The sequence below is a fragment of the Tamandua tetradactyla genome, chromosome 13 (genome assembly GCF_023851605.1).
Source record: "Tamandua tetradactyla isolate mTamTet1 chromosome 13, mTamTet1.pri, whole genome shotgun sequence".
Classification (NCBI taxonomy): domain Eukaryota; kingdom Metazoa; phylum Chordata; class Mammalia; order Pilosa; family Myrmecophagidae; genus Tamandua; species Tamandua tetradactyla.
The window spans coordinates 65,847,953-65,871,171 of record NC_135339.1 but is presented as its reverse complement, the minus strand read 5'-3'; the positions used below and the strand labels follow the sequence as shown (position 1 = coordinate 65,871,171).

At 39.2% G+C, this 23,219-nt stretch overlaps 1 pseudogene; it reads left to right on the top strand.

Moving 5' to 3' along the window:
* Positions 1–2,461: 2,461 nt before the first annotated feature.
* Positions 2,462–3,192, top strand: LOC143653419 (pyridoxal phosphate homeostasis protein pseudogene; annotated as a pseudogene).
* The last annotated feature ends 20,027 nt before the right edge of the window (positions 3,193–23,219 follow it).

Below are 23,219 nucleotides of genomic sequence, written 5' to 3'. Positions count from 1 at the left end.
GATTCTCTATTTCTTTATTGATCCTCTGTCTAGATGTTCTGTCCATTGATGAGAGTGGGGAATTGAAGTCTCCAACTATTATGGTATATGTGTCTATTTCCCTTTTCAGTGTTTGCAGTGTATTCCTCACGTATTTTGGGGCATTCTGGTTCGGTGCGTAAATATTTATGATTGTTATGTCTTCTTGTTTAATTGTTCCTTTTATTAGTATATAGTGTCCTTCTTTGTCTCTTTTAACTGTTTTACATTTGAAGTCTAACTTGTTGGATATTAGTATAGCCACTCCTGCTCTTTTCTGGTTGTTATTTGCATGAAATATCTTTTCCCAACCTTTCACTTTCAACCTATGTTTATCTTTGGGTCTAAGATGTGTGCTTGCCATCCCGCCTGGGAAAGCCCGCGCCCCTCGGCGTTCTCACCGGAGCTGGTTCTCCCAGACAGTCAGCCATTCCAGGATGGGGTACGCCGTCCCTTTGATCTCTGTCGTGGCTCCGGGAGCTGCTCTGTATTGTCTCCACTCCCCCAGTAGCTGTTCTGGAGGAGGAAAGTTGAGGGTGGTAAGGCTGTCGAGGCCGGTGGTGGAGGAGCTGGTGAAGGCGGAAGAGGGCACGGTGGTGGTTGGAGAGCCGCTGGAGCAGGAGGAGAAAGGGAAGGATAAGATGGCAGATGGAGCGCTGCCAGAGCAGAAGGGGGAAGATGGAGAGGAGGGCGGGCTGGCAGGCGGGGCATGGGCGCCGCGCGCCAGCCCCGCGGACAAAGAGGGAGAGGAGGGCGGGTGGGCTGGCAGGCGGGGCATGGGCGCCGTGCGCCGCACCGGCGGACAAAGAGGGAGAGTTCAATTTTTTTTCTTTCATTGATTCTGCTTTTGGAATTGTATTTAAGAGGTCAGTGCCAAATGCAAGATCACTTAGATTTTCTCATATACTATTTTCTAGTTTTGCATTTTACAGTTAGGTTTATGATCCATTTTGAGTTAATTTTTGTAAAAGGGTTTATGTCTGTTTCTAGATTCATTTTTTTGCATGTGGATGTCCAGGTGTTCCAGAACCATTCGTCAAAAAAACTATCCTTTCTCCATTGAGTTGCTTTTGCTGTTTTGTCAGTGATCCATTGTTTATGTCTGTGTGGATCTGTTTCTGGACTCTATTCTGTTCCATTGATCTATTTGACTGTTCTTTCACCACTACCATACTCTCTCGATCACTGTAGCTTTATAGTAAGTCTTAAAGTCAGGTAAAGTCCTCCAACTTTGTTCATCTTCAATATTGTGTGGCTATTCTGGGCATTTTGCCTTTCTATATAAACTTTAGAATCAATTTGTTGATATCCACAAAATAACTTTATAGGGTTTTGATTGGGATTGCATTGAATCTACACATCAAGTTGGCAAGAACTGACATCTCAGCAATATTGAGTTTTTCTATCCATGAACATGGAATATCTCTCCATTTATTTAAATCTTGATTTCCTTCATCAGAGTTTTATAGTTCATATATATCTTGTACATATTTTGTTAGATTTATAACTATTTCCTTTTTGGGTGCTAAGGTAAATGAAGTTGTGTTTTTAATTGTCAATTCCAATTGTTCATTGCAAATACATAGGAAAGCAATTGACTTTTGTATATTAACCTTGTATTCTGCAACCTTGTTATAATTGCTTACGAGTTCCAGGAGGTTTTTGTTGATTCTTTGGGATTTTCTACATGTATAATCATGCTATCTGTGAATAAAGACAGCTTTATTTATTCCTTCCCAATTTCTATACTTTTATTTCCTTTTCTTGTCTTATTGTATTAGCTAGGATTTCCAGTATGATATTGAATAGAAGACATTCTTCTATTATACCTCATAGTAGGGCAAAGCATCTAATTTCTGGCAATTAAGTATGATGTTGGCTGTAGGATTTTTGTATATGCACTCTATTCCCCTCTATTTCTAGTTTGCTGTGATTTTTTTTTATCATGAATGCGCGTTGCTTTTGTCAGGTGTTTTTTCTGTATCTATTGATATGATCATATGACTTTTCTTCTTTAGTCCATTGATATGATGGATTATATTGGTAGATTTTCAAATGTTGAACCAGCCTTCCATACTTGGAATAAATCCCATTTGATCATGACATTTAATTCTTTTTATACATTTTTATCCAATTTGCTATTTTTTAAGGATTTTTTGCATGTGCATTCATGACAGTTATTGGTCTGTAACTTTCCTTTCTTGTAACGTCTTTGTCCGGTTTTGGTATTAAGACAATGCTGGCTTCATAAAATGAGTTAGGAAGTGTTTCTTCTGCTTCTCTTTCTGGAAGAGATTATAGAGAATTGGTATCATTTGTTCTTAAAATTTTTGGTAGAAATTCATCAATGACACTATCTGGGCCTGGTGTTTTCTGTTTTGGGAAGCTACTCATTGTTAGCTTATTTTTTAAAATAAATATAGGTGGGCATCAGCCCTGGGCGATGTGAAGAGCTGGCAGCATGTCATCCAAACTGGGCATCAGGCTCATGTTATTGGTGGTGAATGAGCACAGTGTAGCAGTAGCAGTCAGCAAAACCAAACCTGCAGACATGGTGATCAAGGCCTAGAGCATGGTCAGTGCACTTTCAGCGAGAACTATGTTCAGGAACTGCTAGAAAAAACATCAAATCCTAAAATTCTGTCTTCCTGTCCTGAAATCAAAAGGCACTTCGTTGGCCACCTACAGAATTAAAATGTCAACAAAATGATGGCTGTCCCCAATTTCTTCATGCTAGAAACAGTGGATTCTGTGAAATTGGCAGAAAAAGTAAACAGTTTCTGGGAGAAATAAAGTTCTCCAGAAAGGTTGAAGGCCATGGTGCAAAACACCAGTGGAGAGGAGAGAAAATATGGCTTTCTCAGAGACAGTAGCTATGGTAAAGCACATAAAGGCTATGTGCCCTGGACTGGAATTTGTCGGATTGATATCCATAGGAATCTTTGGGCATGATCTTCATCAAGGACCAAATCCAAACTTCCAGATGTTACTGTCACTTCAGGAAGAACTGTGTAAAAAGCTGAACATCCCCACCAAGCAGGTAAGCTGACCACGGGCATATCTGTGGACTTCCAGCATGCGATTGAAGTAGGGTCTACAACTGTCCAAATAGGAAGCACCATTTTTGTAGAAAAAGATTACTTAAAGAAACCTGCCCTGGACAAGCAGACCTGAAGGCCACCCAGGAACACTGGGCCAAGACACAACCTGGCATCATCCCATAAACTGTGGACCCTTTCCAGGAAGACTTAACTATGCATTAATCTAAATTTTAGTTTTTATATCCCTGTTTTATAGCACAACCAGGCTCTCCTTATAACTTGGGTAGAGCACTAATGATTAATTGTGTTGATGGAAACCATTAGTTGCTAGTCTCTGATACAGGATGCTCACTTCAGGTAGTGGCTTTGGATTAGATTAGATTTGAGGAATCCAGACTTTTCTAAAAGCAGATGCCAAACCAATAGTAAGTAATCGAGTTTAATCTTGAATCCTGCCTAGTAGCACCAACCAATCATGAATGCTTCTCCAGACTAAAGTTTAGGTCATCGATGCCCGTAATCACAGAAGTCAGAAGAGATTCCCAGCTGTCATCTGCTTTAATGGAAAATTCTACTCCCTCATTGTTAACAACTTCATGCACACTTCTTGGATTTCAGTCCCCATTTTCTACTTACCAAGTTGGTATTTGAAGACATTCTGTCCTCTAGAAAGACAGACCCTGTAATTTCAGGAAATGGCTCAAGTTAATGCCCTCCATCCAAATGCTGCCAGTGAGAGTTCATCACTGACCACGCTGTGGGACTGAGCCTCAAAGTTTCAGCAGTTGTGTAAATTAGTCTTGGGCCTTTCTCTCAGTCTCCTGAAGAGACAGGACTTTTGAGATTTTTCCTCTGGGACCTACAGTAGTAAGAATTTAATGATATGATTTCTCCACCACCATAATTTTCTTTATAATGATTATTTATCACAATCAGACCCATGAATCTCATGACTCCCCAGAAATGAACTGGCCTTCAAAGCCAGTTTAAGCACCTTGTTTCAAGGAGGGCTAGCCCTGAGCTTCCTTTCCCTAAGGAGCACTTGCCAACCACATTTATAGCTTCCTCACTTTATTTGTAAGTCAGAAGTTTGCAATTCTTCTTTTTAAATGCTAATAAAGTAGCAAGAGCTTCAAAAACCAGAAAGCCCAACTGTCACTCATGGGACGTGGCTTCAGTACAGATGGTTGTTTTCTGGATGGCATTTTCTCTTATTTATTCAAGCTCAGTCTTTAATTTTATGAACTAATTTTCAGAACATGCTGCTGCTGCTAAATGTAATTTTGTAAAACTTGACCCATTATGATTCCTGTACTATTTCAATAAAAGCTACAATGTGGTATGCTAGTCTATTAAATAAAAATGTGAGTTTGTCAGATGTGGCCTCATTCTCTCTAAACCCAGCTCTGCAAGTGAAATCATTGCCCTTCCCACTATGTGGGACATAACATCCAGGGGCAAAATTCTCCCTGGCGACATGGGAGATGACTCCCAGGGATGAATCCAGACCTGGCACTGTGGGATCAACAATTCCATCCTGACCAAAAAGGGAAAAGAAGTGTAATTAATAAAGTATCAGTGGCAGAGAGAGTTCAAATAGAATCGAGAGGCTACTATGGAGGTTGCTTTTATGCAAGCTTCAGGTAGACCTTGCTACCTTTCAGAACCTGCCAATCCCCAACCAGGACCATTCCAGCCAATCCTAAAGAACACCTAGGGCAATATATAAGATTCCACAAGGGTTCCAGGCACTAGAGTAACTTTCCAGAAACCTACAACCTCCAGATGGGCCCCTGGTCCAGATAAGTCCTGAAACCTAGCCCAGCCTCTCCAGAACATGATAGTTCCATCTCCCTATCCCATATTAGAGAAGACCCTTCCAATATGAAAAATTTACAATTGCCATGGCTCAAACAACCCTAAAGAGAGGGATTGAAAGATCAAAGGTGATGGTGGAGTTATATAGAGAAGATAGGATTTAACAAATGAATATGAATGCTGAATCATTAAATTGATTTCTGTTTTAGTCACCAGTATTTTAGAGTAACTAGAAGTAAAAACCTAAAATTGTGAAATTGCGACCCACGTCAAAGTCTGAAATATGTTCTACAACTAATTGTGGTGCTCTGCTTTGAAATTTATAGCTTTTTTGTATATGTGTTATTTTTCACAAAAAAAAAGAAGGAAAAAAGTTGATTATGATGATAAAAAAATATTTAAGCCCTTTAGCCTCCATATTCTGGAGCAGCTAGAAGGAAAAATATGAGAGGATAGCATGGTAGCCCATGACAAACTCTGGGATCTGTTCTGTAGCTACTTATTGAAGAGTGCTTTGAAAACTATTGCTTTTTTATTTCTTTGCTTTGTATATATGTTATACTATAAAATAAAGAAAAGTTAAAAAAGTTTAAATTATTATAAATAATTAAATAAATAAATGCCTATTCGAATGATCTTTTATCTCTGTACGAATTTGTTAGATTGTGTTTTTCAAGGAATTTGTCAAGTTTGCATGCATTCACAATAATGTTCCTTTATTACCCTTTTAATGTCAGTAGTGATGATCCTCTTTCATTTCTGATATTAGTAATTTTTGTCTTCTTTTCTTTTGGTTGTCTTGGCTAGGACAATGAAGCCGCTTTTTGTTTTGTGATTTTTTTTTTTTTTTACTGTTTTCCTGTTTTTAATTCATGATTATCTACTCTAGTTTTTATTATATCTTTTCTTCTGTTTGCTTTGGATTTAATTTGATCTTCTTTTTTGAGTTTATATTTTTATATTATAGATTTCAGATGTTCTTTTTTAATATGTGTATCCAAGGTTATAAATTTCCCTCTAAGTACTCTTGCTGCATCCCTCATATTTTGATAAGTTGTATTTTTATTTTCATTTAGTTCAAATTATTTTTAAAATTTCTCTTGAGACTTCTTCTTTGACATATATGCTATTTAGGAGTATATTACTTAATCTCAAATATTTTGGGATTTTCTAGTTGTCTTTCTGTTACTGATTTCCAGTTTGATTCCATTTTGGCCTAAGAGCATAATTTGTATGATTTCTATCCTTTAAAATTTGTTGAGGTGGGTATTATGGCCCAGGTTATAGTCTATCTTGGTGAATATTCCATGTGAGATTGAGAAAAATGTGTATTCTGCTGTTTTTGGATGAATTATTCTATAAATATCAATTAGACCCAGTTAATTGATAGTACTATTCAGTTCAACTAAAATTGATAGTACTATTCAGTTCAACTAAATCCTTATTGATTTTCTACATGCTTCATTTATCAATTAACTCTAATATGCATTTGCCTATTTCTCTTGCAGTTTTATCAGTTTCCACTTCATATATTTTTATGCTTTGTTGTTAGATGCAGACACATTAAGAATGAACATGTCTTCTTGGAGATAAATCCCTTTATCATTGTATAATGTCCCTCTTTATCTCTGATAATTTTCCTTGCTTGGAAATCTGCTTCATCTGAAATTAATGTCGCTTTCCAGCTTTCTTTTGATTAGTATTACCAGGGTGTCTTTTTCTCCATCCTTTAATGGAGAAAAAGACACCATACCTGTGTCTTTATATTTAATGTGGGTTTCTTGTAGACAACATGTAATTGGGTCTTGTTTTTTTTATCCACTCTTATGGTCTCTGTCTTTTAATTGGTGTATTTAGACCATTCACATTTAAAGTGATTCTTAATATAGTTGGATTAATATCTACCATATTTGTAACTTTCTTTTCATTGCTATTGTTCTTTGTTTCTCTTCTCCACCTCCCATTCTTTTTCTGCCTTCTTTGGTGTCAACTGAGCATTTAATATGATTCCATTTTCTTTCCACCCTTAGCATAGCCATTTATACTTTTAGAAATTCTTTTAGTGGTTGCCTTAGAATTTGAAATATGCATTACAGCTAATAAAGTCCACTTTCAAATAACATTATACCATATTATGTGTATTACAGGTATTTTATAGTAGAGTATTCCCAATTCCTCCCTTGGATCCTTTGTATCATTCCTGTCATTCATTTCACTTATCTATAAGATATAATAATCCAATATATTGTTGCTATTATTATTTTGAACAAACTGTTATCTTTTAGATCTGGAAATATTGTTCTGTTCCTTTTTAGAGAATATAAACTGTCACAGACATCTTGAAACTTTCTTATACATACAGCCTCATTATTTTTTAAAAATTTAATACAAAAAAAGTACAGAGGAGTAAAAAATGGTCTAACATGTCTCAGGTAACTTGTTTGTATTTTTTAAAGATAATATGCATATTGTTAGAGAAATAGCCATTGTTAACAGTATTTGTGAATCCATACAGAAAAAAAAGTGTATGTCAGCATTTTATATGTACTTTATTTTTTATGTAATGCTATATCTTGGAGACTTTTTACCAGTAAGATCTACTGCATTTTTAAAAATGGCTACATAGTTCCGTTATATGGCTGTTCCATAATTTATTTAACCAGACTCTTATTGAGAAATATTTGTTTCCAGTTTGTTGCTATTACAGCCAATTCTGTAGGAAACATCCTTGTACATTTTTCTTTGCTTGGTGTACATTTGCAATATGGTAAATTCCTAGCAATGAAACTTCTGGGAGAGAGGGTATGAACATTTTAAAATTTGAACAAACATTGACAAATTACCCACTGAAAAGATGAATCCATTTGAGATTCTTATCAATGATTTATGAGTTTACTCTTTCCCCATAAGCTCAACTACTTCACGTGTTATCAATATCTTAAATCACTGTCAATCTGATAGGCAAAAATGCTGTCTGGTTTTTGTTTGAATTTATATTTCTTTAGGTATAAATTTGTATTGAGTATTTTTTTCATTATTGGAAATAAATCAACTTGGACAAGTGCTGTCTACACTGGACAGTAGCCATTGCTTCCAGCAGAGGCAGAGGATGGCCTGGGTCATTTGTCCTAAAAGTGGTATCCACCTATGGAAACAGCCCAATGGTCAGCCACCAAGCTCTAGTTAACACACAGCTGGAATAAACATCTTAAAGAACACAAAGCCCAGTGTTTCTACCACCTTGCTATTTAAAGTGTTTAGTCACATTTCTGTATATATCATATGTATTCCAAATACTGCATATGAGACAGCAGATCAGTGAACATTTTAAAACCAATTGCCATTTAACTCTCATAGAACGCTGTTCAGCTCTGATTCAGTGACCCTGTCCCTAGACTAATGGGAAACCCTAAGGACATTTTTAAGAAAGTGCTAATTAAGTTGAGGATATAGTTTTAGTAAAAGAAACAGTCTTGATGATGCTTCCACTTTAATCCTAATATCATAATAAGCTTGTGTTTAACTTTCATCATTAACTGTGTTTCGTATAGTTGATTGGGGCATTAAGTAACACCCTTTTGATAACCTTGCTTTCACAGGGAGGAGGTTTTTATTTTTCATTCTGAAGAACAGTTAGTTAATGGAGGAGATAAAGCAGGGATGAGGACAGAGAGCTTTCCTTTTTTTTTCTTTAGCTCTTCTTTCTTGCAAAGCAAAGGTGGTGTTGTATAAGCAATGATAAGTGGCATAAGAAATTTGTGTCCGGTGGTTAAAGCACTAAAATTTGTGAATGATTAGTTTATTCTAATATAAATTAGGTGGACATATAATATAGTGAACTATAAGCTTGGTTTTGTTTTTCCTGCATTTTATTTCTTCCTCCCAAGCAAGAAACCAGTTTTGCCTCAGGGAGGATTGATTTAGTAGCTGGAAACAGAAGTTGTTTTCTCAGAGAACCTGGCTTATGTTTTCTGGAGGTCTGAAGCTTGGGGAGAGGTTGGAGATTAGCGGACCTAAAGCATTGCAAACCTAGATCTGCCCCTGCCAGTGCTCAGAAAATGGCAGCATGTTGATACTTCTATGGAGCAGCTTCGTGGTATCTCTCAGAAGGTTAGTGGCCCAGCCTAGGAGTCTCAGCTTCGGTCAAGATTCCTGTGCCTAAGTTTGGAACAGAAGCTGCTGAAAGCCTCCTTCTCTGAAGGGGCATTCAGGCTGGAGCCCAGAGGCAATCAGCAAAGGCCTTGGTCTCAGGAGAAGAGCAGGCCCATCCCTAATTTCCAGCTATTTTTGCAAACCTCCAAGATGTTCACACATACCCAGAGAAGAGGAAAACCAGCCCTACCCTCTACTACCAATGTTTATTTTTTGTCAGTCCAGAAAGATGATGGCTCTAAGCCTGAATTAACTTGAAATAAAGAAAAAGAAAAATATAACAAGTCTTGCCCCACCCCTGAAATTTGGGAGTAAGATTCATACCACACTACAATTCTACAAATGGAATAAATCCAAGGTGAATACATCATGTTCTTTCTTACTTGAATTTCAGGATGATCTCTTGAGTGGGAAAGAAAGGGATGATGTTACAGTATGATTCCAGAGAAATTGTTTATGAACTATGAGTGCACTGCATATGAAAACCATCTATCCTGTGTCCCTTCAGCACAAGAATTAAATATCACTGCTTCAGTGAATGTGGGAGGAGAAATGTGACAACAGTTCGTTACATTTCCTCAGTGGTGTCTACCTTATCGTGAACTAGAAATATAAACCTCTCCTGCAGCCATCATACATACTGACTTATAAGAGCTGACCTATGAACACAGGCTCTTTAGAAGTGGAAGAGTCAGGAATGTGAGTAAATAGAATCGAACTTGGGAGAGATCCTGGAACCACCTGAGCAGTGAGTCTTATCTCAGCATGAAGAAGCTTGAAAAGGCCTTACTCATTCCAGCAGCCAGCCCAACCCAGCTCAGTGCCTCAGGAAGAGACAGCCAAGCCATGCCTGTGCTTGTGCTTTTTCTGTTCCCAAACTGGCATGCAGCAAAAAATATAAACTCTGCTCCTTGGAATGGCAACTGGCTGGGGAATGCTGGTGCCAACAGTCTATTCTAGGCTAGGCCATCAGCACAAGTAGACACCTGGTTAGGGTGATCCAGAGAACTGGGAGTGATCTGCTATTTCTATTCTTTGTTTGTTAGACCCAGGTAACCAGGAAAAAACAAAAAGTGGGCAGGTTTGGAACCTGTAGGCGGATGGGTTCTGGGTGTGTTTCTCCAGCTCCTGAGTTAAATAGCCCCCACTATGTATTCCTTCTGAGGTTGCCTGCAGTACAGTTTCCCCGGCAGTCTGCAACAGGCCCAGTGTTAAGCACAGAGTAGGTACTTAGTAAATGTTTAAATGAACAGGCAGTGTATATAATGAATGTTAATTGTATGCAAGGTATTTTGCCAGGTATTAAGGGAGCTGCCAAGACAAAGTACAATCCCTTTCTTCAGGGAATTCTCATTTCATTGGGCCATGAAGCACATGCCTGTGTGATTTCTAACCTAGGGGTACAAATATATTTTGTTTGACCCTTGAGTTTTGGGTCTGAGGCTGGGCAAAATGGTGGCATAGTGAGGGGGTGAATTTAGTTAATCCTCTAGGACAGCTAGTAAATAGCCAGGAACTATCTGGAATAACTGTTTGGGGAATTCCATGACCAGACACACATTATACAGCAGTCTGGAATGGGTGGAACAGCCAAGATCTCAAAGTCTCCTAAACCATAGAGACTGATGCCCCTCCCCCACCAGCATGGCAGAATGTCTTGTAGTTGGGTCCCCAAGGGAAAAAGAGGCCCTCTCTATTAGAAGCAAGGGAGGTAGCTCAACCAAGCTCCAATTATGGAATTAATTAATGAATTTGAATTGCTGAATATAAGCTCTGAACACAGATACACCTGGAGCAAGCATGAAAGGAGCCAGGAAATTTCACCCTGCATAGAGGAGATGGGGGCTGATGGAAAAAAAAAAAAAAAAAAAAAGACTTTTGGAGTTGGACAAGCTCAAAGCCCTGGAAAAGGGCTGGGCCCCAAGAAAAGGGGCACATAGATCCAGGTACCCATTCCAGCTCTTGATGGCAAACCCAGGCGAGGCTAAGATCTGGCTCTGAAAAGGAATATTTTTTACTCTTTGATTTTTTTTTCTTTTCCTTAACTTCTTAACAGCATATTAGATAGAGCTATGGCACTCAGGTTTCAGTGCCCCAGGCAAGGGTGGAATTAAGGTATGTCTGAGAGACAAAGTAACTGGTTAGGTGAAGGAGATAATTCCCTAAACGGAGTTTCTTTAAGTAGTCTCTACAAGGAGGAAGGGAAGGTAGCTCAGCCGAGCTCCAATTGTAGTTTTAATCCCGGCAAAGAGAAAGAGAGAATGTGGGGCGGATGGGGAAAAGTAAAATGAAATAACTTAAAAAAGAATAAAGACAGAGGCTTTGGAGGTGGCCAAGCCAAGAATACTAGATAGGAGCTAGGCTCTAATAAGGAGGGACACATAGAGGCAGGTACCAACTCCAGCTCTTGACTAGCAAATCTTGGGGTCTGGGGACTAGCTCTGAAAAGGGATTTCTTTCTTTTTTTCTTCTTTTATTAAACTATTCTAAGTAGCACCTTAGAGAAAGCCTTAGGTATTTTCAATTGTCAGCAAGACCCAAGCAAGGGCTGAGTTAAGATAGGTCTGAGAGTAAGATAGTAAGTTAAGTGGGGGACATAATTCCCTAAAAGGTGTATCTTCCCTAAGAAAAGGGGGTGGGGGCAGCTCAAGTGGTGAATTCTTCAGAGAATTCAGGCCCCAAGGGATAGAAAACAAATAGTTTAAGCTTGCCTTCTACCTCAGCCTCTGTCTCAACTGCCCCCTGGCAGGGAGGGCCTACTAAGAATTAAAGGCACCACATCACTTTACACTGGTGAGGAGCTGCAGACTGACAAGCACCACCTTCTGGGTAGAATAAGAAAAGCAGAGTCCAGAGGATTCACGGGAAATATGTAACAACCTACTGGGTCTCACCTTTAGGGAAACTTGATACTGACTGCACCTCCCTCCTGAGACCTAGGCCTGCCTTGTCTGGGAAAATCTAATTGGGGTTGATCATATCTGGGGAGACTATTCTCAAAAAAATGTTCCATATATGCAGAGTAAGAACCAGAGAAACAAGAGCAGAAAAGTTCTGACCAGTTAAGTTAGAGGTCTAGCATAAGTTGAACTGTACTCCAAAGAACAGATAGAAAACAAAGCCAACCAATAAGAAAACCCTACATAAAATAGTGAAATTGACCTCCAGAATAAATGAATCAAGGAAATCAGATGCCTAGACACCAGCAAAAAATCACAAGTCAGACTAGAAAAAATGAAAATATGGCCCAGTTAAAGGGAAAAAACTAATACTTTAAAGAAGTGAATTGAAACAACTAATTAATGTTTAAAGAAACATACTAAATCAATTCAAAAATTAAATCAATAAGTTGAGGGAAATACGGCAAAAGAGATGAAGGATTTAAAGAAGACATTGGGCAAACATAAAGAAAAAACAAATGGCAGAACTATAAGAATGAAAAGCACAATAGAAGAGATGGAAAAAACAATGGAGACCTACAACAGCAGATTTGAAGAGGCAGAAGAAAGGATTAATGAACTGAGGACAGGATATATGAAATCCTACACACAAAAGAACAGATGGGGAAAATAATGGAAAAAATGAGCAGGGTCTCAGGGAATTGAATGACAACATGAAGTGCATGAATTTACATGTATGGGTGTCACAGAAGGAGAAGAGAAGGAAAAGGGGAAGAAAGAATACTGGAGAAAATTATCACTGAAAATTTCCCAACATTTTTTTATGAAAGATTTAAAAGTACAGATCTGAAAAACACAGTGTACTCCAAAAATATATCTTTGACATCCAAAGACAGAGATACAGACATTTGGAGATGTTTGGAGTGCTGACAGAGAGAGCAGATGCCTGGACATGGATGAATGGAGATACAGAGCCCAGTAGACATCACCATGTACCTTCCCATAAAGCAAGCCAGAACCCATATGTCCCGGAGGAGTTATGTACCAGAGTTATTTCCTGGAGGAGCTAAGTGAAGGCCCACTTAAGACAGTTACTAATCAGAATGTCAAATGCCAAAGACAAAGAGAGAATTCTGAAAGTAGCAAGAGAAAAGTGGAAGGGAAGCTTGATAAGACTATGTGCGAATTTCTTAGCTGAAACCATGGAGGCAAGAAGACAGTGGTATGATGTATTTACAATACTGAAAAGGAAAAGCTGCCAACCGAGAATTCTATATCCGGAAAAACTGTCCTTCAAAAATGAGGTACAGTTTAAAATATTTTAAGACAAATAGATACTGAGAAAGTTTGTGAATAAGAGATCTGCCATAAAAGAAATACCAAAGAGAACACTACAGGCAGATAAGAAAAGAGGAGAGAGAAGTCTGGAGAAAAGTATAGAAATGAAGACTATCAGTAAGTGCAAAAAAGAGAGAAAAAGTAAGATATGATATCAGAATAAAATCATGATGCAGGCAACAATATGGATGAGCTTTAATGACATTATAGTGAGAGAAATTAGCCAGAAACAAAAGGACAAATACTGTATGCTCTCCCTAATATGAGCTAACATTAATGAGTGAACTTCGATAGTTAAAGCTGAGAACACAGGTTATCAGGAGATAGAAAAAGGGTAGAGATTGGGATTTAGATGCCAAAGGAGTACAGAATGTTCAACAGGATTGATTGTAAAGTCCCAGAAATAGATTGCACAATACTTTCTGATGGTAGCAAAATATTGTAAGTACACTGAACAAAGTTGAGTCTATGATTGAAAGAGGAAGGCTAGGGGCATGTATGACACCAGAAGGAAAGATGGAAGATATTTTGGTTTGCTAAATGCTGCCAGAATGCAATATACCAAAAATGGAACAGCTTTTGAAAAGGGAACTTATTAAGTTACAAGTTTACAGTTCTAAGGTCATAAAAATGCCCAAACTAAGGCATCCGGAGAGAGATATCTGGACTCAAGAAAGGCCAATGTCTGTCACATGGGATGGCATATGGCTGGTGTATTCTAATCTTTGTTCCCAGCTCTGTTTCTTCCAACTTCTGATGTCAGTGGTTTCCTCTCTAAGCATCTGTGGGCCTTTGCTTAGCTTAGAACAACTCTGGGGTCTGGCTTGCTTCATGGGAAGGTACATGGTGATGTCTGCTGGGCTACGCATCTCCATATGTCCATATCTAGGCATCTGCTCTCTCTGTCGACAATCCAAGCATCTCCAAATGTCTGTATCTCTGTTGGTTCTGAAGCAACTGTGTTTCCCCCAAAATGTCTCCCATTTTAAAGGACTCCAGTAAACTAATCAAGACCCACCCTGAATGTGCAGAGTCACATCTCCATCTAATCAAAATGTCACACCCACAATTGAGTGGGTCAATTCATGGAAACAATCTAGCCAAAGTTTTCCACCCTACAATATTGAATCAGGATTAAAGAAAATGGCTTTTCTGGGCTACACAACAGCTTTAAACTGGCACAGAAGATAAAGCCTGAGACTAAATAACTTATCAAACCATTGACAATGATGGTGATTAAATGTACAAATATAAGAATATTTTTACATGAGGGAGAACAATGTTAACAGTACAAGGTGTTGAAAATGGTACAGTATACAGAAAAAATATAATCAATGCAAAGTGAGGTATGTAGTTAACAGAAACACTGTAATATGCTTCCATTAAATGTAACAAAGGCAATATACCAAAACTAAATGTCAGTAAGAGGAAGATATAAGGGAGGGGTATAGGGTTCTTGGTGGTAGTGTTGTTTTTCCTTTTTATTTTATTTATTTTTAGTTTTTATTCTTCATTTTTTTCCTCTTCTTTCTTTATGGAAGAAATAGAAATGTCCTCATACAGATTGTGGTGGTTTATGCATAATCACTATGAGATTATGCCAGGAAGCATTGATTGTTTACTTAGGATGGTATTTTGGTTTGCTAAAGCTGCCAGAATGCAATATATCAGAAATGGATCAGCTTTTATAAAGGGGATTAATTAACAAGTTTATGGTCTAAGGCCTTAAAAATGTCCAAACTAAGGCATCCAGAGAAAGATACCTTGATTCCAAAGAAAAGCCAATGTCTGTCACATAAGAAGGCACATGGCTGGCATCTGCTGGTCCTTGTTCCAGGTTCTGTTGCCCTTAGCTTCTAATTCCAGTGGCATTCTCTTTAGGCATAAGTGGGTCCTGACTTAGCTTCTCTGGGGCAAAATTCTGGATTTCATCTCAGCTTAGCATCTCATGGCAAGGCACATGAAATACCTGCTGGGCTCTGGTTCCTGTCTAGCTTCTATTGGCTATCTCAGCTCCTGGTGTCTCCTCAGGCTACTGCATTTCCAAATGTCTGCTTCTAAGCTTTCTCTTAAATGTTTCCCTGTGTTAGCTCTTTCAAGGACTCCAGTAAACGAATCAAGACTCACCTTGAGTGGGCAGAGTTACATCTCCATCTAATCAGAAGGTTGCACCCGTATTTCAGTGTGTCATATCTCCATGGAAGTAATCTATTCAAAAGGTTCCACCCTAGAATATTAAATCAGGATTGAAAGAGCAAAGCTTTTCTTGGGGTACATAACAGTTTCAAACCAGCACAGATGAATTATATAGTGTATGAATAAAACTATTTAAAAATAAACAGAGGTGATAAAAATAAAACCAAAAAAGTAAATAAATAAATATAAACAGAGGTGGTTGCAAGGGTAGTTCAGTGGTAGAATTCTTGCTTGCCATGCAGGAGACCCAGGTTCAATTCCTGGTCCATGCACTTCCAAAAAACAAGCAAAATAAACAAACAAATAAACACAAAGATACAAGTTCTGGAGAATATATATATAGAGAGATGTGCCTATTCACTGTTGGTAGGGATGAAAAATGGTGCAGCCCCCCTGGAGGACAGTGTGGTGGTTCCTCAGGAGACTAAGTATAGGGTTACCTTATGATCCTGCAACCCCATTATTAGTATATACTTGGAAGAACTGAAAGCAGGGATACGAATGGACATTTGCACACTGGTGTTCATGCCGGCAGTATTCACAATTTTCAATGGATGGAGGTGGCCTAAGTGCAACTGATGGGCAGAAAGGGTGGCTGTGGTATACACATACAATGGAATATTGAGCAGCTATAAGAAAGGATGAAGCTGTGACACATGCAACTAGGTGAATGAACCTTGAAGACAGTATGTTGAGTGATGTGAGCCAGAAACGAAAAGACAAATATTATAATGCCTCGCTAATATGGACTAACTATAATGTACAAACTCTGAGAATTGAATTTGAGAGTACAGGTTATCAGGGGAAGGTTTATCGTAAAGGTTCCTAGACTGTAAGCTCTAACAGCAGCCATATCTGTTCCAGAGTTGCAACTGTTATTTCTAAATTCTAAGATGCTGAGCTCTTTGTGTATAACCTGGTCATTTCCTGGAACTTCAGGTATCTGTGTGACACCTGAGACTCAGAGCTAGAATTCTGCAACTAAAAAAGTCAGCACTGCCCCATTCAGCAACTGTTTTAAAAGCTGAAAAAAAGATCAGACTTCAGTTAGAGATACAAATGAAGCTGCTCTGGTTAGAACTAAGGTAAATCAAACCAAAGGGTAAGGATAATAATGACTGTATCATCCTTTCAACTTCAACTTCTGTGTGGACAGAAGGAAGAGATGTTTATTTGGTGCAAAATTTGCACACTATCTAACTTAACTAGTATGGTAAGCTTATTCAAACACCATAATTCCATTGAAACTTGAATAAGGAGTGAAATCTTGTTGGTTTGTACAGGTTAGTGTGATGCCCTGATACATCTCAGAGTAATCTGGGCAGAAGATAAACAAGTATTTGCAAAGTCCCCTTGAGGGATTGGGGGAAAATGTGGAAATATTAAACTTCCCCACTTGGGGAAGACTTGAGATTCTTGCAAGCATTGGGAACTACCAATTTAATATGCCAAGCCTTATTAAATTGAAAAAAAAAAAGTCTTGGGGCTTGCCCTTATGAAAGTTATTCCTGCAAAAGAGAAGATAAGACTGCTTATAATTATGCCTAAGAGTCAACTGTGGAGAACCTCTTTTGTTGCTCAGATGTGGCCCCTCTCTAAACCAACTCTGCAGGTAAGCTCACTGCCCAAACCCCTATATGGGACATAACTCCCAGGAGTATAAATCTCATTGACAATGTGGGACCTGAATCCCAGGGATAAGCTTGGCCCTGGCATTGTGGGATTGAGAAAGCCCACATAGGGGATGATAAATGAAACAAAATAAAGTTTCAGTGGTTGAGAGATTTCAGTTAGAGTCGAAAGGTCATTTTGGATATATAGATATCCCTTTTCAGATTTTGGTGAATTGCAGCAGCTAGAGGGAAATGCCTGAAATTGTTTAACTGTAATCTAGTAGCCTTGATTCTTGAAGATGATTGCATAACTATATAGCTTTTACAGTATGACCATGTGCTTGGGAAAACCTTGTGACTGACACTCCCTTTATGCAGTGTACGGACAGATGAGTAAGAAAATAAAGACAAAAATAAATAAATAATAGGGGGGATAGAGGGTATGGGAATTTTTTAATGTGTCTCCTTACATATATGTATTCCTATATCTATATATACACACACAAGGGCAGATATATGATATATCATAGGGAACTTTGTTCATGATGTGGGCTTTTTTGTTTGTTTTAGTTGAAGGTGCATGGGCCGAGAATCGAACCCAGGTCTCCCACATGGCAGGCAAGAATTCTACCAATGAACTACCCGTGCACCATATGGGAAGTTTGGGATGTTCTTTCTCACTTTTATTCTTATTCTTATTGTTTTTATAATAGTGAGAATGTTTGAAGATTGATTGTGATGAATTCACAGCTATATGATGACACTGTGAACCATTTATTATATACTTTGGATGAAAATTGCATTTTAAAAAATGAGGGAGAATTTAAAATATGTTCATACAAATTTGGTTACCATCTATAAAAAAGGCTTTGGGGTATATTTGTGTGTGTGTGTGCACGCGTGTGTGTGTATGTGTGCATCTGAAAGAGTAGAGAAGATACTGACAACAGCTGCAACCTCTAGAAATAGGGTATGGGACCAGGAGTGGATGGGAGGCTTCTCGTAGTGTTTTGTAATTCTTTTAAATATGTAAAATGTTTAAAAATAAAAAGAAAAAAGTGGGGAGAACTCACATAAAGATCCAGATTTCTGGGCTTTCTCTATAGTGCAGATACTCTGATAGCACTAGAAACATGTGCAAATGGCAGCCAGCATTGCTGATGCCTCTTCTAGGGGTCATGCCATGGCTGAGTAGTGAAACCCAGATGAGTTGGCCAGATAAGGAGGTGGTGGGTTGCAGGAAAGCACAGTGTATTTGGGGAACTCCAATGGGATCAGCTTTTCTGAAATTCAGGGTGCAGGTTAGCAAGTGGCTATAAGACTGAAGTGCTGAGGAAGGGTGACCAGTTCACAAAGAACTTCGTGCACCCTAAGGAAAAGTCTCCATTTTACTCTGTAAGTAGGGGGTTATGGGGAAGAGGAGGAGGACATTGAAGGATTTTAAGCTGAGAGTTGACATCAAATTTACATTTTGAAAAGAAGGTGTTGACAGCAGAGTGGAAGAAACTTTGCAGGAGGGCAAGACCTGGGGCAGGTAAACCAGAAAGATGATGTCTGCAGTGGCTCAGGCAAGGATGGTGAGGGCGTAAACTGTGACAGTGGCAGGGAAACAGATGTTAATAACATTAACAAACTAGAACCAAGAGGTGGGTAACCAACTTAGAGTTGAAGGAGAGTGGAAAAAGCTAGGGTAACTCCAGGTTTTCTGCAAGGCAGACTGCAGAAAATGCCACAGGAGTTTCAGACTAATAGAAGGAATAGAGACATCAGGAGTGGTGTGGTGGTTCTGAAATGAGATGACAGAAATGCTGAAAGAGTACATTTCTCCTGAAATCCAAGGAAAGTCCTACATATGAAATGCACTCTCAGGGGCCTCTCTTCCATTCCAGACACCAATGGTGTCTCAGTGATTTACCAGAGAAAATGCCCTCTCTGTAAAACACAGCATAGGAGAGCTAGAATTTCAAACACAGAAACGTAAAGCTTGTGGCTTAAAAGACAAAGAAGTTCCAACTGAAAAGTAGTTGAAATCATATTCCTTTAGGGAATGGATTTTCTTGGGTGTGTTTTCATCATTTACAACTTAATTAGTCATTGCTAAAGCCCTTTCTAGGTTCCAAAGCAGCCAGAAGGCTGCTGTTCCTTGGAGGATCACCTTGAACAACAAGCTCCAAACAGCATCCCTAGCATGCAAACAAACCAGGCTGCCCTGGCAACACTACCGTCCAATGGGAAGGGAGGTTCCTTTCATCTTTTATGGTTCTGAGATTTGAGGCAAGGAGTAAATGAACCAGCTGGAGCTTCTATGATCCTATGATCTTGTGTTTTTCCTTGAGATCTATTTTAGTAATTTGGGATAGACAGAAACAGGCAGTCCCTTGAAGACAGGAAATAATTTTTTACTCCGTTTATGCCTGCAAAAGCTGCCATAACCATGTTGGATAACATTTGCCACTTGAATCAGATTTGCCAATATTTTCCTTTTGAGCCTTGGTGGCCAGTTTACAAATTTAATAATTCTGTGGTCTCAGACTTAATCCAAGACTTAAGAAATATTTAAAGTAATGTCAAGACCAATGTTAATTACTTAATAATAATTAGCTATCAATTATTGATCTGTTTTGTACCAAACACTAAGCAATCAAATCTTCACATAAACCCAAATAGGTAGGTAATTTGTCATCTCCATTTTGCATGAAAGAGCTGGTATCCACAAAACGGATCATGCTACCCACTTGATTATTAAAATCCTCCTCTGCTAAAGTCACCCTCTGGTGAGCATTCACATGTGACACAAATATCTTCATTTTTTTTTGCCAACTTAGAAAGGTCTATAACACATACCTCTCCCCCAGACCTCTTTGTCACAATTTTCCATCATGTTCTTTCCATGTCTCTGATCATCCAGCCACACCATTGGTCACAGCTCATGAGTCAGTATATATATATGCCTCTCCAGCCATTTCTCCTTCCAAACAAAATGAATAACCATGTGCTCTGCTTGAAATTCTGCCCACTGGGAGGATTTCCCTTCACCACTGTCCTCCAGGGACATCCTAGGAAGGGGCTATAGTGCTGCAACAGTTCATTTTTGGGTGGAACCTGTAGAATCATCTGTAAAATAGGCCCAAGTTTTCTCTTCCTCAGTCAACTGATCATAGGGAACTCCACAGAAGGCCAGGCCTATGGGCTGGGGAACAAAAGGTAGTGTGGCAGGAGTGGGAACCATTGGCATTTGGACCACTTCTTCATGTAACTTATTTGTGCTTCAGGGCCTGCTCAACCCCAATCTCTTATATATCACTTCCATTTGATGATGGCGTGCCATACTGTTTACACCCAACTTTATGGCTTGGTGGGTCAGACAATACACTGTTCATGATAGGCAACTCCAGTCTCATGGTAACTTCGTGACCCATGGTTAAGCTTTTGTTCTCTACCAAGGCTCCATAACATGCCAAAAGTTGTTTCTCAAAAGGAGGGTAGTTATCTCATCCTATAGAGGCCATCCTATAGAGGCCTGCCAAAGGCTCCAGACAGCATGTCTATTTGCTACTGACACTTCCAGAACCATTAAATCTGATGGAGCATATGGCCCAAATGACAGAGCAGGCTGTACAGCAGCCTGGACCTGTTTCAGAACCTCTTCTTGATCTGATCTGCACTCAGAACTACCAGCTTTTTGGGTCACTTGGTAAATGGGCCAAGCAGCACATCCAAGTGAGGAATATGTTGTTTCAAATTCCAAAGAAGCCAACGAGGTGCTATGTCTCTTTTCTGGCTGTAGGAGGGAGCATATGTAACAGCTTATCTTTCACCTTAGAAAGGATATCTCAACATGCTGCATACCATTGGAGATGTGGAAATTTCACTCAAGTGGAAGGCCCCTGCATTTTTATTGGATTGCTCTCCTACCCTCTGATGCACAAATGTCTTACCAATAAGTCTAGAGTAATTACTCACTAGGTCCAATCAACATGATTTCATCAATATAATGGACCAGTGTGATGGCTTGTGGAAGGGAAAGGCAATCAAGCTCCTTATTCATTATGACAAAGGACTGGAGGGTTGTTATACCCCTGAGGTAGGATAGTGAAGATGTATTTCTGGCCTTGCCAGATAGAAGAAAATTGTTTCTGATGGTTTTCACTAGCAGTTATCAAAAAAAAAAAATTGCCAAATCAATAGCTGTATGCCAGGTATCATCGGATGTGCTGATTTGCTCAAGTAACGATACCACAACTGGATCAGCTGCTGCAATTGGAGTCATCACCTTGTTAAATTTATGATAATGCACTATCATTCTCCAATATCTATCTATTTTCTGTGCAGGCCAAATAGGAGAATTAAATGGTGATGTGGTGGGAATCACCACCCCTGCATCCTCAAATCCATCATTAATGGTGGCACTAATCTCTGCAATCCCTCAAAGAATACACTGTCACTTCTGATTTACTGTTTCACTAGGTAGAGGCAGTTCTACTGGCTTTCCTATCATAATAGCCCTCACTCCATAATTCATGGAACCAATGTGGGGTTCTGCCAGTTACTGAGTATGTTTATTTCAATTATGCATTCTGGAACTAGAGAAATAACCACAGAATGGGTCTAGGGACCCATCGGATCCACTGCAAGACAGACCTGATCTAAAACTCCATTGACCACCTGCCCTCCATAAACCCCTACTTTGACTGGTGGCCCACAGTGAACTTTTAAGTCTCCTGGAATAAATACCAGTTCTGAGTCAGTGTCTAATTAATTCTCAAAAGTCTGATCATTTCCCTTTCCCCAGTGCTCAATCATCCTGGTAAAAAGCCATAGGTCTCTTTGGGAAAGGCTGGGAGCAAGATTAACAGTAAAAATTTTTGACAGTGTTTTGATTTCCTCACTAATGAAGCAAATACCATTCAATGGATTAATTTAAATAATGGAAATTTATTGGCTCATGATTTTGAGGCCAGGAGAAGTTCAAATCAAGGCATTATCATTTCTTCCCATAGACTGGCATTCTGGGGCTAGCTGCTGGTGATTTGGGGGCCTTGACTCCTTTACTTCATAGCAATGCACATGGCTATCTCTCCTGGCTTCTCCCTTCTCTTCTGTTTCTATTGACCTTCAGCTCCTTGTTTCCCATGGCTTTCTCTCTGTCTGAAATTCTGTCTGCTTATAAAGGATTCCAGTAATAGGATTAAGACCCATCCTTATTGAGTTGGGCCACACCTTAACTGAAGTAACCTCATCAAAAGGTCCTATTTACAATAGGTTCACACACACACACACACCCAGGAATGGATTAAGTTTAAGAGCATGTTTTTCTGGGGTACATGGCTCTAAACTACCACAGGCAGTGTAGTTGGGTGCTTCCCTAGAGGGACCCAGCCCTCTCTTCATTCAAGGGAACTGGACCTATAAATTACCTCAAATCTAGGAATTGACTGACGGGCTGTGACTCTTTTTTGTGATTCAAGTTAGGCTTTTGCTCACTTGACCTAGAACTCTTCAACTTATACAGATCAGATAAGGACTTAGGAAGCTGCTTATCTATTTTACTTCTAGGTACCCCATGATCTGCTAGCCAATGCCATAGGTCAGACTACTCTGATTACTGTGAGTCAGACTATTCTGATTGCTGCTTTGACTCTATTAAATCCATGATGATAGCCATGCCCACCTTGTTTTTGGTGATAAAGTGCAGCCACTTGGCTTTTGGCAAGCTGATCGGCCCCACTATGTTTAAGGATCCATGTCCAGTAGCAGCAGTTCCAGTAGCAGCAGTTTCCAAAACATTAATATCTGACTTACAGAGAAGAGCAACCACAAAGCTCTTCAGGGATGATGAAATGCTTTCACATATTTATTCCTCATAATTCTGGTGGAAGGTGTGTCCTCTGCACATTTCTGGGGTGGGTGAGCAAGTCTTCCATGATAAATCCACTCTGATATTCCAGTCTAAGCCTTTGGACCCTCTCATCTACATCATGCCAGGGAAGTTCTGGCATTTTGACCCCTGGTAATGTAGGCCATCTTTTGATATATGCTTCAGCTAACCACTCACAGAAACTTTTACAGTGCTTTCTAACTCCTTGAGCTACAACATTGAATCCAGAATCTCTGCTGAGTGGGCCCATATCAATAACTGCAGC